A 17920-nucleotide genomic window follows, 5' to 3' on the forward strand; every position below is an offset into this window, starting at 1 on the left:
CTACATTCTGCAGTATATACATACATACATACATATATATATATATATCCAGTTGTGGTGGTTTGACCAGGAAGAAGTGGGAATTCTGGGAGGCTGTGGTCAAACCAATGGATGCTCGGAGGTTGATATTGGCACCTGGTGTGACCAGTGCAGTTTGGACACACCCCTGAGAATACACAGGGGTTAAAAAAGCAGAGCTTCGGCCCTGAGAGGCCTCTTGGGACATCGAGGTGAAGAGGTCAGATCTCCCTCCCCTGTCCAGCCGCTGCTGCTGGGCAGGGGAGGGGCAGCCATTCGGTAGGCCGGGGCCTGGACAGAGATGGGGGTGAGAAGGCCCTCGAGGATGGAAGGGTGGAGGAGCAGCCCCTAGAGACATCGGGCAGTCATTCCCCCCCCCCCACCAGGAGGGAGAGAGAGGAGAGCCGGCGTCTGAATGTGATAGCAGCCAGCCCAGGAGGAGAAGGGGGAGGGAAGAGTGCCGGCCGGCCGGAGCAGCAGCAGCGTGTGCAGGAGTGCCGGAGTGCTCCGGGATGGACAGAGACTGAAAGTTTTAACCCCTTTCTTACATGATTGGGGCTTTGCAAAAATGCTGATCCTCCTCGGAGCTGAATAAGAAGGGAAATAGGAGATGAGATGAGACAAGGACCTGGCCCGAAGGATGTGGAGACGACTGAGTGGGGAGAGATGATTGGAGTGGCCTTTTGGCTGGACTTTTCTTGTGTGGCCATGGACTCAGTTTGTTCCTGTGACACAGAGACTGCACTTGGGGGAAGCAGTGCCTCGGAACCAGGAGGGTTCATCGTGGGGACCCCTTGGCCCCAGGGGGTTGGAAAAATATGGGGGGGACAGATGTCCCAAAGCAGAGACTGTGCCTTTTTGGAGTGAGACAAGGCATCCTTAAAAGACAGCCCTAGAAGCAGCTCTGGTCCATGCACAGTGGTGAGAGCACTGGGCATGGAAGGAAGATGTCACAAGCGGCAAAAGGACTTTTTCCGGGCGGTGCCGAGTGACATTGGAAGCACACGAGGTTTCAGCGTGTTTCCAGGGGAAGCCTATGGAACAAGAAGGACTCCTCTCCTCTTCATGGACTGAAGTTTGAGTATACTAAAGGGTGGTGCCAGACTGGGCAGTTGGTGATTTGGGAGAATGTATCGGATTGGGAAATTCTGGTAGTGGGGAGGAGGATAGTGTTTTTTGTAAGGTTTTCAATTTTTTTTTTCTTTTCCTTATAGTTTTTTCCTATTTTCCTGTAGTTTAGGTAATAGTGTTCTTTATGTTTAAGCTGGAGCCTGTTTTGCTTATTTCTGGTCACATCTCACAGCCGACACCAGGGAGAGGGTGTTTTTCATGGGGGCACTGGCTCTGTGCCAGGCTCAAACCATGACACCAGTGCTCTTAGGAATGATAGTTTGTGATCTAGAGAAATTATCCACTACCATAAGAATTTTCCTGCCCTCCAAAAAATATAGGGTTACCATAAATTAACTTTATTCAGATTTCATATTACTCTCCACACTGTTTTTTTAATTAGTGATTAATAAAATATTTCCACTTTATAAATATACAGCAGTATGATATACTATTATTCTTCAGAAAATTTCAGAGGATATCCTCAGAATTTAAGCATTTTCCAATGTTGAGCTGAAAAACTCTTTAATCTGAAATGTCTTCTAAGTTATTGGTTTTTCCTGCCAAATTAGGACAGTTACCATGCTACTTCTCTGATCAGCTCAGGTGAACTTCCATGCCTTACAGCTGATTTATAACATTTGGGTTTTCTTCTTTTTCTTTGCCAGAAGGAGAAAAGGCAGTACACTGCGACTTCTATCTTTCCTTTGGTATTTGTAATATGTACATCTCCAAAGTACAAAAAAATATTTAAATATATTTTGATACTATTTTATAATAATTCTTTTTTCATGGCTTTGAAGCCAGGGGTTTTCTTTTTGGTTTTAATTTAAAGTTTTCACTGAAATTTTCTGTAACCTTTGCTTTCTATAGCACAAACAAATTATCAGGAAAGTATGCTATGTGGGACAGATAAAAAGAAAGCCAGAAAAAATTATTTAAAAAGTGTTCTCTCTGGAAACAGAGGCTGCAAAATTTCTCATATAGTAAACAACCACCTTCCTTTTTAATTCAATAATAATAAAAGTTTAATAAATAACTCATTTAGCAGAATTGGTATTACTAAATAAAAAATCAGGTTTACTATGGGATTGAATTTATATATGTTATATGAACATGTTTTATAGATTGTATAAGACACAAGCAATTTTTGATCCTGCAATACAGGAGTATATACCAATTCCGATAATTGCCAAAACCCAACCAAAACAAATAATTTTGTTCACTATATTATTTCTGTGTTTGACTTCTACATAAGTCTAGTGGTACTCCAGCGTACATGCAAAACAGGACATAGTAAAGACATTATGTAATTTTATATTGTATAACAATGTGAAATATTGTTGGCTTTTTCTCCTCCCAAACATGTGATACTCTATGGAGGTACTTATCAATAGACCTCATTTAATGGTTCTTTAATTCTCTTTCTAACTGATGTTTCTCTTTTTTGTTTTTTTTCGTAAAATAATCTGATGTGACAATAAATTGCTAAGTACATTTAATGATAAATAGAATTTCATAAACTGTACGGGTTACCCCTAGAAATATTTTTCAATAAACTGTATCAGACACAGCATAATTCTCTCTTGGTGGTGTCTGACCAGAACAATCAAAAGAGTGAACATGTAATGCTAGTGAGTTAAAGTTCAATATAAAAGGAAGGATATACTTTTTCCAGATCAGGACAGGGAACACTAGCAAAATAATGTAGAGAATGTAGTAGTTGATATGCTGTACTTGCCATTTCCATAATAGATGAATGAATGAATGAATGAATGAATGAATGAATGAATGAATGAATGAATGAATGAAACATCAAACAAATAAAGATATGTATAAGAAGCAGTACTTACATTTGTCTGATTTACTTCATAGCAAATTCCTGTCAATTGGGACTTGGATTTTGATGATCCTTGTGGGTCTCTTCTGATTCAAGATGTACTACAATTTTCTAGTTAATGCTTTTCAAAATAATTTCTTTTGAATTCCATCCTTAACATACATGATTTTAAAAATTCACTAGCGACATAATATTCACAAGCTCTTTCTATATGTTGACAAACAGGCGCATGAAAACAGCCCATTTGGTAGTGAATTAGGGAAGTACTGAGTATTACATCTTCCTAGTACACACATATGATAAATTTTCTTTTGGATCTCTGTTCTCTATTGGTGATTCCAAATATTGGCATTTAAGATTAATGAAGCAAGAATGACTAATTCCTAGAAGAAAAGAATTACTGATTCTTTTGTTTGTAGGTTTTTACAATGCTATCATTGGTTTTAGTTTGATACTGCTTTACGACAATCGGCTAAAACCTAAAATAACTGGCTGGCTAGATAACACCCTAAAAAGTGAGTAATAACTTTCTCAAAATAAGCCATTTGCCTCTGCAGAGGCTTAAAATAAGTTCTATGCTTTCAAATCCGAAAAAATCCTGTGGACCATTCCTTCATTTGTGATCTCTTACTGTAACTTATAAATTCTTTGGAGCATTATTTTTTTCCTTTAGTAAATTCACTTTCTGAAACGCAAGTGTATAACATTTACTGAGGTTTATACTCACGCAGTCTTGAACTAATTTTACATTGCACATATACATTTGTTCAGATTAATTTCAATAAAGAAGTTTGAGAATGGTTGTTCAGAAGCACTTCTAAATTAGAGCTCACATGATTTGTCTAGTGATCAGAGAGTTGTGGAAACTAAAAATTCTGGATGTGTTATCATTAAATTCCTTATTTCCTTTTTGTATCAATGAAAAATATTAAGGGTAAAAGTACAGAGTCATAAATTATATTGCCTAGCTGACTTGCTCTGAATTTAAAAAAAAAAAAAAAAGAGTTTTACAGGCCTATTCAATCATGTAACTTTCTTTACCTCATTTCCTCTCTTGTGGTTCCTCTGACTATTCTTGATCACTATTGAATCATTCTAATAAAGTACAATAAATTTGTGAGCCAGGTTTTCAATCACAGGCCCAATAACGCTTCCAATTTAGACTTCTTCACACTATACTGTTGTAATAAATTTACAAAATGAGGCTTGAAACTGCCCTAAGGTTACTTTTATTTATCCTGAATGGAATGGGTAATAGAAATAAACTTACCTATTAGTACAGGAACACAAGTATACTAAGTTTTAACTATTTGGAAGTAAGTTAGTAACAGAATCAGTCTCACCCTCCAAATTCCCTGATGCAGAGCCACTCATATTTCCAGAGACATTCCTTGTCAAAGCCCACAGGAAAAGGAGATTCTAGTGAACTTTTCCAGATAAGGCACTTCATATTAAATTATCATTCTTAAAACTTTGAATTTAGCTCTATTTACAAAATTCATCATTATGAAATCTAAAGATTTCTGTAACAGCTTCTCATATTAATTATCTGTAATTTAATGGGATGTTGCAGCACAGAACTTTTCTAGAAGCATTCTAGAATCACAGAATGGTTGAGGCTAGAAGGGACTCCTGGAGTTCTAGTCCTACGCGCTGCTCAAGCAGGGCTACCTCAAGCCTGTTGCCCAGAGCAATGTATGGACATCTTTTGAATTTTTCCAGGAATAGATGCTGCTGTTGTCCCCCTGGGCAACTTGTTTCAGTTCTCAACCACTCTCACAGTTGAAAAAGTGCTTCCAGGTGCTCAGATGAAGTTTTCTGTGTTCTAGTTCGAGTCCATTGCATCCAGTCCTGTCACTGGGTACCACTGTAAAGAACCTGTGAAGCATCTTCTCTAGGCTGAACAGTCCTATCTCTCTGAGCCTTTTCACTTAAGAGAAATGTTCCAGTCCCTTCATCATCTTGGTGTTCCTTTGCTTAACTGCACCCAGTGTGTCTCTCTTGTACTGCAGACACCAGCACTGTATGCAGGTGTGGCCTTATAACACTGAGCAGAGTTCAAATCATTTCTCTTAGCCTAGTGGCAACACTACTGAAAAAATATGCAGATATTATTTACAGATTTAAAAGCAGCCTGTGGATAAGTACAACCTTAAGGGATTTCCATCTGAGAAAATATAGACAATTGTCTTTATTTCCACAGAGATAGAGAGGAAGTTCCATGTCTCAGTTTCAAGACAAATTTAAGAGAGCACACTCTGCAATGAGCAGTCTCCTCAAAAGGATTTCAACAGTCCTCCTCCACCAGCAGAGAATTATACTGATAAACAAAAATGAAAAAAGCCAAACCAAACCAATGGTTTATCAACAACAGAATGCTCTCAAGGCAAGGAAGAAAAGGAAATAACTGCTAAACATCAAATTATCAGAAGTTCCTCACCCCCCACAAGAACAAAGACCCAAAACTGCCTGAAAAATGGTGGAAATGTTGGAGAAATACCCCTTCCTGACACGTGTTGTGATATAGTGCCAGCTTTCACTCTGAGGGAAGTGGAGCTTCCATAGAGGTGTTCCAGCAGGAGGCAAAAACCTGGTGGCTCTCTGGTGTTGACAATAGTTTTTGGAGACTTGTAGGGAAGAAAAACTTATTTCATTATTAATAAAGAATTTTTCTTAGAAGGGTCTCATTGAAAAATGAGACTATAAAGTTGTATTTTTTCTGTTAAAATTGTAAAAAAGAAAGGTTTTTTGGAATACAGCGATGGCCTTGATATTTTTTGAGAGCTCTTATAACTTTGTTAAGGGTTACATGAGCTTTAGGTGTTATAGTTTTAGGAGAGTTGATGTTGCAGCTTTTTCTTAATAAATTAAGAAGTGGACTTAGTTTATTGTTGGTAATTTCTAAAATAGGCTTGACTTAATTGATTTTTCATAGAAGGTGTTGTAGGTTCTTGACACTGGTTTGGAGTTGTATCTTTTGTGGTGTAATTGGTTTTTAGTTATCTTCTATTTTAGACACTTTTAGGGTGGAACTTTTTGGATTTTGGTTATAGAAATTTAAAGTCTAGTATTTTGGATTTTAGTAACAACACTAGTACAGGTTTGTTTTATCTCTGTGTTGGAGTTCTGATGAGCAAATAATTTATTTAGTGGAGAATTATGGATTTTGGATGTTTTTGTTGAACTGGAGACAAAATTTGTGCAACAAAATATCAGTAAATTATAGGCAAATTTTTCATTTTTTTGAAGTAAGGATTTTCAGTAGTATTTTTGTATGGGTTCTCAGACCCGCAGCTGTTGAATTCACCTCAAGGCAGATGAAAGATTTCTATTGCAGCTTCTCCAAGTCAGGGAAGGGAAAAGCTTTTATCCTGGGCCAACAAAATCAAGCTAGCCAGCAGAACCAAGCCTGACATGGCCATGGAACACCTGAGCAATGAGTCCCCAAAACTGACCACCAGAACCCCCATAAGCTCCCCCATCCCCAGCCCTGCACATACCCAGTCCTGAGGCCCTAAAGATACAGCAATCAATTTCTGGGCATAAAGCAGAGGATCATGGAAGAGATTATCATTATAAATCACTCCAAGGCATTCTGATAATTCAATTTTTGGACAGTGATGAATAATTTTTGTCATCATCTCATATTAGACACCTCCATTCTTCACAGGATCACAGAATCATGTAGGTTGGAAATGGCCTCTGAGATCATGCAGTACTGCCTTTGACTGAAAACCATCATACCGAATACACTATGGCCCTGCTCTGTCCAGTCACTTGTTGTACATTTCCAGGTATGGTGACTTAGCCCCATCCTTGAGCAGTCCATTCCAAGGATTAACAAACCTTTTTGTTAAGAAATTCTTGCCCATGTCCTGATACTTCACTCAGTCTGAATTTTTGCACTGAAAATTGACAGAGAAACTGATACATTTTCTGCTCACATCCAAATGGCATGTTGAGCTTTGTAACCTGAGTCCTGAAATGTGCATTAATCATACATTAATTCATGCCCAAATTTAGTCAGAGTCTGTGTGGAAAAAAAAAAAAAGGGCAAAACTAGTCAGAACTAATAGCTGTGTACAAGAACAGAACTCTGAGTCTCCAAACCAGTCTGTGAAATCTGAATTAAAATAAACGATAACCTAATTTGCTAGATGTTCTCCTTTTGAAAAGGCCAAGTGCTAGAGAAATGCATGATCATTTGAAACATGAATGCAAATGATTAATGACTCTTACAGTACTTATTACTATGAGCTTAGCACTGACTATTTAACAAACATTTGATATTTCCCAAATCTGTGTCCTGAAGAGTTTGTAGAAACTCACTACAATCATGAAGAGAGCAGTCATCATCTCAATTACAAAGTGCAAGTAAAAGTATATGGGTGGATTACCAGTCATCTCTCGCAAAAACAGGAATGTCAAAGGGCTGTGGTAGGTGGACCTTGGCTAGCTGACAGATATCCACCAAGTGTCACTCTCACTCCTCCTTCTCAGAAGGAGACGAGGAGAAAATATGATGAAAAAGGTTGCAACTCAAAACAAGATTAAGGAGATCACCAACTACCCTCATATGCAAAACTTGACTTGGGAAAGATTAATTTAATTTATTATCAGTTAAAACTAGAGTAAGAAAATGAGAAACAAAACTGAAATTTAAACCACCTTCTCACCACCCGTCTTTCCAGACTCTGCTAATGATTCATGATTGGGTTCCTTTGCTTTGCTTCAGCGGGGTCCCTCCCGCAGGAGACCGTCTTCCATAAACTGCTCCAATATGGGTCCTTTCTGGAGGCTATGGTGTTCCACGACCTGTTTCAGAATGAGTCCTTTCCAGGAGGTTCAGTCCCTCAGGAATAAACTGCTCCAGCCTGGGCTCCCCATGGGACACAATTCTTTACAGAAAATATTTTCCTGCATGGAAATTTCTCTCCATGGGCCAGGAGTCTGCTCCAGTAAAGGCTCTTGAAGCGCTTCCAAGGACTCTCCACCTCCTGAGGAATGGAGCTTTCCATAGGCTACAACGGGACAACCTGCTTTACCGTGGTCCTCTCCCTGGGTCACAGAAATTTCTGTTCCACCTGCTGGAGTACTTCTTTACCTCCTTCACTGACCTTGATGTCAGGATTTTTGGTACTAGAAAAAAAGATACAAATAAATTATTAGTGCTTTGAATGAAAGCTTATTTTCGTCTTCATTAAAGGAAATATTTTGATTGATAAGACCAAATATTAATTAGGATATAATCAATTAATAGCTACTTTTCAATTATCAGTTAAAACCAATATTTCATTCTGAAAAGCAAGGTTTAAGTTTAACATAGATCATAATTTGGTATCTGACTCTTCTTTTAACTATTTTTTAAAATGATGCAGTGCAAGAGGCATGACAAAATTTCTATATTTTCTCCCAATTAACCAAGAACTTATGATTATTTTGTGGGGTTTTATTTATTTGTTTTGCTTGTGGGTTTGGGGAGAATTTTTGAGGTAGAACTTATTTATCTGTGCTGTATTTTATTTATAAAATAGGCTCTGTTTTTTATTGACCAAAACAAAACAAAAATTGGGAAATGTAGTTCAGTATTTTATCTTTGCTTTCAAAGAAGCTTAAAACCTACTGTTTATCAACTATGAAGTGGAAAAGAGAATGAAAAATAACATTGGACCTGCTATTTTCAAGGATGCTATAGTGGAAAACAAGATGCTTCAAAACAGATGACAACTTTTAGAGGCTTGAAGTTGCTACTATATATGGAAAGATGGAAATGATTATGACCTTAATTTAGACACAAGAAATTGGGGCAGATATAGGAAGGCTATACAAAGTAATGAATGGCATAAGGAGAATAAGCCTGGCATCCCCACCTACCTTTTCACTTGAGGCAAGACTGGAGATTTTCAAATAGCGATTATTTGAAATTGCTAATCAAATGTTTTCCTAAATGTGTTTGTTCTGTTGTCTCAGTAATACAGTATTCAAAATGGAATACATTACCTTTCCATGGAAATAATTTTTAAGCACTTTGTAACATTAATAACAGAACTGGAGACAAACACTAAGAGAAGGCAAAAATAAAATAATGGGTGAGGAAGAACAGAGGTGTCTCCAGCTGGGATTTGAAATGAACTGATGAGGAAAAGTAACTAATATACACAACAAAACAGATTCACATCACATTAATTATATAGAACTTTCACACAGAACCCCTATACTATACAAAATTATATGAGAAAACACAACTTTTTTGCCTAAGCACAGACAGGGAGAGAAAGAAAGGACAGGTTATTGGAAATACAATGAGCTGAAAGAAAGTTTGAAATAAATAGTATTTCATCCCAGAATAAATACAAAATGTAAGCAGGAAAGGTTCTGCTACAAAGGTTTGGAAGGGAGATAGCATTCACCAGCAAGGAATACCTAGATCATTTAAGTGTTATGAGTCTCTGATGTTTTAAGTGCCTATGTATTCTTTTTACACCATTGTTTTTTACAGATTCACCTGGCAGATATTAGTTTTTGTAGCCTCCTGTGGTAGGTTGACATTGGCTTGCCACAAGGCGCCACCAAGCTGCTCTATCATTCCCCTTCTTCTGGACAGGAGAAAGGAAATTGACAAAATGCTCACAACTCAATATAAAGGCAGGACAGGAAGAGAGATCACACATCCCTTACTGTCATGGCCAAAACAAGCGACCTGGGAAAATTGATTTAATTAATTGCCACTCAAAAGTCAGAGCAGGAAAATGAGAAGTAAAAACATACCTCAAAGCAATTTCCTCCCATTCCTCCTTTCTTCTCATGCCTGAGTTCACTCACAATTTTCTTTACCTCCTTCCCATCGAGCAGCACAGGGGACAAAAAATGAGGTTGATGGTCAGTTCATTTAATGTTGTCTCTGCTGTTTCTTCCTCCAAATACTCTTCCCCTGTCCCAGCGTGGGAGAGAGTCCTTTGAAAATTGCTCCAAGATGAATCCTTGTCACTAACTGCAGTTCTCCATGAACTTCATGCCCACATCATCACCCAGTTTACTGTCAGAAACCTGCTCCATCATGGGCAACATGACACATAAAACCAGTATACCTTCTGTTTGTAAAAATTCAAAGTGATGAGACAGGGGACACCAGCCAAATGTTATGGTATGTTCTACAGTTCATATATTTCTGCATTAATTGAAATAATAAATTAATATTATAAAGTTTATTAATATTAATTTTACGTTTTCACTCTACTTTTCCTTTTCTCTCTTAAACTTTCTAAACTCGGTTCTGCTGAATCAACCTGTATTCATTCTTGCTTTTTCTTTTAACATATTCAGAGATTAAGAGGTTATGGAATTTTTCTTGCTTGTTTTGTTGTTTATATCCTTTTGTGTTTTCTTCCCTTTTTGCATCACCAGCTTCACGGCAGTAAAAGAAGATATATCAGCTGGTAGGTTGGGCTGAAAGCCAAGCACCCACAGTGACAGTTCATAACTTGCCTTCACCCTTCAGGAGGAGGAGAGGAGAAATTAGGAAAAGCACAAGTGAGAAAGCCTGTGTATTTAGGTAGACAGAGAAATAGTTTACCAATTACTGTCACAGACAAAACTGACTCAGCTCCGGAAATTTAACTTCCATTTTATTACCTATTAAATATGCACATTTGAGTACTGATTCAGGTATTGGGAAACAAATCAAAAAGAGGGAAATATTTGTAGAAAACATCTGTAGAAAACATCTTCCTCCTCCTTCTCCCCATCTCTTTCTCAGGCTCAGCTTCACTTCTTAATTTCTGACTCCTGTCCTGCCCTGTTAGAAGTGACCATCTGCTACACTGAGTCCCTTCAGGGTGGTGGGGAACACCTGGTAGCCTTAGAATCATAACCTTGAGGTTCGTTTCTGTTGCTCCCTCTCACATTCTCCTTTGTCATGGGTCCTCCTTGGGTTGCCATTCCTGACAGGAATCTGTGCTTAACCTTGGATCATATTCTCCCTCTCCATCTCTGACACTGGTGTTCACAGGGCTATTTTTTATACTTTTTTCCCTCACTTTTTGCTACCAGGTATAATTATTGTACTTTCTTAGATAGCATTTTTCATTAAAGTGCCTCTCAGACAAGCTAAGCCCTCAGCTCAGCCTTAGCTCTGGCCTGCAGTGTGTCCATTGAAGACTGCTGGAACAAACTTTGTCTGCCATTAGAGAAGTGAAAGTTTGTAGAAAAGAGGCATAACTAAAAGGGCCTAACTAAAAGTGGCATAAAAAACATAACCCTGTTTTAACATCAAGTCCTGCTTGTATTATGATAGTTGGCAACATGCTTTACCTTCAACCATGGGATATCATTGTGAATGAATTCCTCTGTAATTATTAAGGCTTTGTAAAAAAAAGAAAAGGGATATTTTGTGAAACAATGTGAAGATGTGAAGAAATCTCTGAGTTTACTTTAGACTTAATGACAATACTTGTTTTCAAAGGAAGAACAGATTGTAGAACCATTTAGTATGCACAGTGTATTGATCTTTTTAGGCCACTAAAAGCCCTCTGGTTTTTGGGGTTTTTTTTACCATTTAGTAAGAAATTTGCTGTGCGGAATAAGAATATTTCTATAGTATTATTTATTTAGTTATAAAATATATGGGTACCAGTTCTCTTGAGAGGCAGAAGGAACAAATGTGTATGTGGGCCATGATCTTTCTAAGAGAGCCTCAGGCCAAATTCCTTTACAATCTCACAAGAAACAGCTTTCTTGTCATGCTCCTCTCTTGGGAGCCTTGCAGGATTACAGGCAAACTACAGATTTTCTGTTGATCGTTCACACCACAGTTTTATCTTAGCTCTCAAGTTTGACCCACTTGTTGCTCTAGTCCCCCTGGGGCTGTATGATTTTGCCATGTGCCCTGAGAAACTTCAGCATCCTTTCTGTCTGTTGCTGTCTTTATTAAAGATCAGTACCTGTTCAATTTAGCACTATCTACCTTTTCCATCCAAATTCATAGGGGCAAATATTAACACCTCAGTTTATTTTTTTCTTTGTCTTAAATTCTGGTATTCTTTATCTTTCAGTGCCTTTTTTGCATGTCGTCCATGTCTGTGATGCTGTAGTCAGGATTGTCCTGTGCTGAACTGCATATCTTGCAAATTTACCTTGACTCATGAAGTTTGGTGGGATTTGCAGAAGGGTGAGTCAGCAATGATGTGATGATGACAACAGAATCTGCCTATCTAAGCATTTTTTAGATATTTTAAATCTGTAATTTAAACCTTTTTTTCTTCCATCTACTCCATATTTTATTCCTCTCTTCTCCTATATTACCAAGTGCTTGGTTTTAGATCACCTCTCAGTCGTTCATGTCCTACAGCAAAGGATGGTTCCTTCATTGAGTTAGTTGTGATGCTTTAAGTATGCTGAAAACAGGTCTCTAAACACACATCCAACAGGATGACTTTTTTTTGTCTTTAGTTTCACAAACTGATGACATAAATCAAACTGACAGAAGAACTTTTTTCTGAATCCCTATCATAACATAAGATATCATATCCCTATCATAACATAAGATGTTTTACCTAAGTTGTTAGTTTAGGTATATTGAAAAGCAGAGAAGGTTTTGGTGGATTTTTGGAGGGAGGTTGGAGTTTATGTTTTGTTTTATTCTGTTTGTTTGGAGGGTTTTTTGTTTGCTTGTTTTTGTTTGTTTGTTGGTGGCAGTGGTGGTGGTGGTGTTTCATTTGTTGAGTTGTTTCTACTTTTTATTCGTACGTGATTGAGACCAGGATGCAGACTCTAACATTTAAGTTATTTGTCTTCCTGTAGCTTTTCAGTCTGTATTTACTAATATCCATTTTCTTAAACTGGGATTAAAACCAAATACTGAAACTTCCTTTCTGTGGTTTTCTTTCTGTGTCTTTACATGAACCACATTTATAATTAAAAAATTCAGAGCTCTGGAAATCACCAAGTTAGCATAATCTCTTCGTCTTTCTGTGCAATATGGAGTTTTTTGAGCTGAGCATTCTACAGAATTTACATGTTGTTTTGTTTTGTTGTTTTTCAGCTTTTCTGCTTTAAGTTGATTCTGTCACATGGGATATTGAATATCTTTGTGTAGTGCTAATGAGATTTAATTTTATGAAGTATCCTGTTCCACTGTTCTTCTCTTTTTTTTTTTTTTTTAACAGGATATAGCATAAGCATTCTAGCACTATTACACAGTTGTTAATCATATTTTATAACCACCCTGAGTTCCTTAAGAGCTCTTTAAATTTTTATACCCTGAGCTCCTCCAGTATATTCCTCTTCACTCCAAAACTCAAGACTTATATGCCATCCCCATGTCATACATGGGCATAATTAAAATCAGAAATAACAAAAGGATAAACACTAAAATATTTTACCCATTCATGAACTATATTGGGCACACGTTGTTCATATATTCAGGATGGTTTAGCTAGCTCTCTCTTTTTAAAAGAGAGCTTTCTCTAGTCAAAACTCCAGTCATTATGATCTATAGGAAGTGGCAGTTTTTATAGTCCTAGATTCTCTTTCTGATTTTCTTGCCATTTTCAATTCTCTTATTTGGTAATTTTTATAAAAGACTTTATCGGAAACAAAATATAAAATGCAGCATTTATTTTATAATTGTCTTGAAATCTACTGCTTATTGTGGAATATCAGAAAATTAGAATAGACAAATCCCAGTTTAATTTACATTTTAATCACGTTACTTCTATTTCCTCTTCATCAGACTTCAAGTGAGTGTCACCAATTCTAAAATATTTATTTGCAGAAACAGATTTTTTAAACTCATTTTTTAAATTAAGTGTCAACACTTTTAAGGAATTGTTTTACAGTTTGACACCATTCTGACATTGGCTCTAAATTTGTGGCTTAGTTCATACAGAAAAAATAAATAAAATATGCTATACATTAATGAAAAGCAGATCACTGTTTGTTAGACTAATAAAAAGTGAGTGCCCCAGTTTAGAGATATTGATTGCAATTGATATTGTGCACTAAACTGATTATCACTGTTTCTTGGTACAGTTTTGTTGCTTTATTCACTTAGAGATGATGTGCTGGAAGGTGAACTTTCACTTCTGATCATGCAAATTCAAACCTATCAAAGAGAGGTAAATATCACCATTCTAATAGAAAAAGCAATATTGAGAGAAGTCTGAGCTGAGGGAGTTGAATCCTAATTTTTTTTTTCAAAGGAAATGAGTAATTGATTCACTCTTTTATCCTAGTGGTGGAATGTGTAGTGTAGAAGACTGGTTTTCTCAGTAGCAATTTACAATTATTGAAGATCTGAAGTCTGAAGACAAAATTTTAGAATACTTTGATGCTACAGCCTTTACTCACATTGAATAAAGCTTTCTACATGAAAAAAAAATATTATAAGGTGTGACTCCTAGGAATTTTTTATTATACTTAAATTTTACCCTCTTAAGTAAGGAGAAATAAATGAATGCATTATTCTGCTATATATGAACTTACTGAATGCACAGTTGAACATCCCAAGGTTTCAGGGAAATCCCTCTGATTTTTTAATATATTTGATTTCTATATCTGATTTCTTAATGAAGAAATTAATTGAGGAACAAAATAAATACTTTTAATTACAAATTGAGAAATAACTGTTGTTCAAAGCTTGTGGATAATTTTTTAAAATACCTGAACTCTGTATTTTGATGCCCTTGACCCTCCGGTTACACATCTCTGGCTAGTTTCTTGGTATGCACTGATTTTACATTCTCACTGCATCTTTTATTACATCGCTGACTGACTCCCTAAAAATTCTTCCTGATTGTCTAGAGGGCGAGAAATTTGTAAGAATTTTTTCACTCCTTTCTTAGTAGCAGTCTCTTTAGCATCTCTAGGGTGCTTCTTGTGACTTGATATTGTCTAGTATCTTCTTGCCCTGGATCTGGTAACTTAAGTGTTTAATTTAGCCTATTTACTGTCTTTCTCCATATGAAAACAGAGATAAATCTTCCTCAAACTGATTGGGCTGAAAATCAGTTCTTAGTGTTTCACTGATCACTAATGAGCCTTATCCTGCTTGTGGTGGGATAATAGGCTGCCACTCAATTTCTCTTCCTCTTCTGCTCACCTTCAATATGACTAAGATTCCTTTCTTCCAAATCTTTACTTCATTTGATGAAATGAACTCATTTCTGTAGTGATCCTTTGAGTTGTCTCCAAAAGCCATCATTGGCTTGCTTCTTCTCATTAGCCAATAAAGATTTAATTTCAATTTTGCCAGTACACACAATGCCTAAAGCAATATGTACTGCCTTAATGTTTCTCTATATGTCAAAAAATACTGATATACTGTAGTTCACGAGGTAGACCAGCCATCAGAGGAGCATTTGGTTTGGTTTGGTTTGAGTAGAAGCATTCCTGTATTATTATGTAGAAAATCATGCAGAAAAGAGTGCTGTTATCCAGCAGGTGCTGATTACTCCTCTTCTCCAACTCTGATTCTCACATTGCCAGACAGGAAGACATACTTCATTTTCTTCCTTCAGATGTTATGAATGTTACACTGAGACAACATTGGTACACCTTGATATATTACAGGGTGGTTTTCCTCGCCCTTTCATTTTGTACTTTCAGCAACAGCAACAGTTTTCACTTCAGGCCCTCTTAGGCAAACTGAACACATGTTGGCCAGCAAAAATAAACAAAATAAAATAAAAATAATCATGAAAGGAAACAGATTTATCAAATTGCTATAGGTTTCTTGACTTTCTGAATAATCTCATTCAGATCTTCTCTACTTGTGACATCTAATATAAGTGCACTGCAGAATCATCAGGAATTTCTTCAAAACAAGTCAAAAAATAAAGTAAAAAGAGCACATAAACTAACACAGTCACCAAAAGTCTCTGAATTTAAAAGTTATTATTTTCAAAAGACAGCAGATAAGCCTGATAATGAGTTATAAAGAATGAAAGGGGCAACTGCAACTTAAGGAAATGGGTCAAGTTAGAAAGAAATCTACTATTCCTACATCTCTTTCTTATGTTTCATTTTAATCACATAATTTAACTACTCTGAAACAAAGATTAGGAATAGTGTCATTAAGATTAGAATATACTGTCCTTTCTTCTCCCATTTTCATTACAATTAAAATAATTTGACCTCAAGTGAAATAACATTGTCAGATAACTTACAATTCCATTCTTAATACTTCTGCAGGGTTAATGTATTTTTTCTTCAATAGCTAATCTTGTTTAAATTCAGTTGTTCACAATAGCAAATACCTTTTTGAATTAGTAAATTAAAAAAGAGATTTTCAGAGCCCCTTATCTTTCCAGCTTTGTTATCCCATCTGTACATGTCTTGAAAGGAGCTAAGATATGTATAATGCTAATTAATTTCACACCACACAGGAGCTGTTAAGCCAGGTATTCAAATCCTTTTCCCAATTCAAATACATTCTGAAGCTTAAAGTTATTAGTGCTAATGAGTAATTTGATTTACTTTAAGGTAATTAAACTGTATGTAATTCGGTTACATGAAAGCACTACAGTAGTCTTTGAAAATAGATATATTAGGATCCATTTATTTGAGGAAAATATAACAAATTTTGTTCAGTACCTTGCATAATCACAGAGGGATAATGACTTCTAGAAACTTCCACTAGCCTCTGGAAAAGATGATGGTTAAAAAAAAATCACACAAAAACAATGAACAGTAAAATTAACATATGAAAGTAATACATAAAATATAATTTCTGATCAAACAAGAAAAGCTAAATGACACACTTTAAAGCTACAACATAAGCAGAGAACAAGAGAAACAAATTTAAAAAGGAATAAATTAGAAGCTGACAGAAAATGAAGTGTCAAAATAAAACTTAGTAATGTAAGCTGTTTCATATTTCCCTCAAAGGTTTGCATAAATTGTTCATGTAACAAATAAAAAAATATTGACTTTTCTCTTATTACCTGTCTCTGCATATACTGCATGTGTGCTGACATTAAAAGTCTGTGTATATACAAGTGGAAAATGTAAACTTATTTTTCATGTTTTAGGAAAGCCTGAATATTTTCTTAATTAGTAAGAAAACTCAATTAATTTGTGAACATCAAACTGTAATTTGGATGCATTGGTGAGAGTACACTTCAGAGCGCTGTTCTATAGGTACTGAATTAGTCTTTTTACTTCTTCAAATAATAATTAAAAAATCTTACACCCAACAGTAAACAGTACAGCCTCTTCATAACTGTGCAGGAAGTCTTCCTTATGCAGTCAACATGAAACACAGTTTTCCTTAGATAACTTTTTTTGCTTATGTCTCTTTTCTTCTTTTTTTTTCCTATTAAAAATAGACCAAGATACAACATTGGTAGATCCATTATTCTTAATTTTCCTTTGTTGAAATATACTTTTTTAGTAAGCTATAGGAATAATACAGAGTTCTCTACATAACAAAAGTATGAGGAACCATTGAGGAAAAGTAGTAAGTTGTCACATCAGCTACAATTGAATTGAAATTTTGTCTGATTTCCTGCATGCTTGTAAAAGCAAAAAATAATAAAAAACCCATGCACACCAAAAAAATCCCACAAAAAATAAACAAAAAATCAATTCAGAGTGAGTTCAGAGATTTACAAAATGAGGAATTAGCCTGTCAATTAAATTTTAAGAATTTTATGTATTTGTAGCTTTCTCGAGTGTGCAGACAGGAGATGATACACCTAGAAAAATGTAATAAAAATCAGTGTCAGAGAGGAAGAACTTAAAATTCAGGGAAGAGTATAAAATCAGAACATTGAAATAGGGTTAAAAAGCAAAGTAGAGAAGAAATAGACATTATGTGTGGTCTGAACACTGCCCCTTAACACAAGTCAGCAAAGAGCCTTTAAAAAAAACCCAAAACAAAAAAATGAGTGTCATAAACATGTTTGACCTGTCACACTATATATTTTAAATTTATTTTCAATGTGGCAATTAGTG

Source organism: Zonotrichia leucophrys, chromosome Z, assembly GCF_028769735.1.
Source record: "Zonotrichia leucophrys gambelii isolate GWCS_2022_RI chromosome Z, RI_Zleu_2.0, whole genome shotgun sequence".
Taxonomy (NCBI): Eukaryota; Metazoa; Chordata; class Aves; order Passeriformes; family Passerellidae; genus Zonotrichia; species Zonotrichia leucophrys.